Raw genomic sequence first — 507 nt, 5'->3', positions numbered from 1 at the left:
GGACCGGCACCGGCACCGGGATTGGCACCGGGACTGCACCGGCCGGGCTGGGGCGGCACCGCCGGGAGGGACCGGCACCGGCACCGGGATTGGCACCGGGACTGCACCGGCCGGGCTGGGGCGGCACCGCCGGGAGGGACCGGCACCGGGATTGGCACCGGGACTGCACCGGCCGGGCTGGGGCGGCACCGCCGGGAGGGACCGGCACCGGGATTGGCACCGGGACTGCACCGGCCGGGCTGGGGCGGCACCGCCGGGAGGGAGAGGAACCGGGCGAGGAGGAAGGTACGGCATATGGGGCATGGATATGGGGTATGGGAGATGGGAATGGCTATGGGATATGGGGTGTGGGATATGGAATATGAGATGTGGGGCATAGGTATGGGGTGTGGGATATGGGGTTTGGGATATAGGGTGTGGGGTTTGGGATATAGGGTGTGGGGTATGGGATATAGGGTGTGGGGTTTGGGATATAGGGTGTGGGGTATGGGATATAGGGTGTGGGGT

The 507-nt window shown here is 67.7% G+C and overlaps 1 protein-coding gene across 1 annotated transcript in view; it reads left to right on the top strand.

The window, feature by feature from the left end:
- Positions 1-232: 232 nt before the first annotated feature.
- Positions 233-507, top strand: part of SEC14L5 (SEC14 like lipid binding 5) — a 34,519-nt gene continuing 34,244 nt past the window's right edge. The window contains exon 1 of the mRNA XM_027889572.1: positions 233-285. The gene's annotated coding sequence lies outside the window, so the exon portion shown is untranslated. The remainder of the gene's footprint in view (positions 286-507) is intronic.

The sequence above is a fragment of the Empidonax traillii genome, unplaced genomic scaffold (assembly GCF_003031625.1).
Source record: "Empidonax traillii isolate 1590-97213 ecotype Southwest subspecies unplaced genomic scaffold, ASM303162v1 scaffold267:size678996, whole genome shotgun sequence".
NCBI classification, from domain to species: domain Eukaryota; kingdom Metazoa; phylum Chordata; class Aves; order Passeriformes; family Tyrannidae; genus Empidonax; species Empidonax traillii.
The sequence above is the reverse complement of the archived record's forward strand: the minus strand, read 5'-3'. Positions and strand labels throughout refer to the sequence as shown.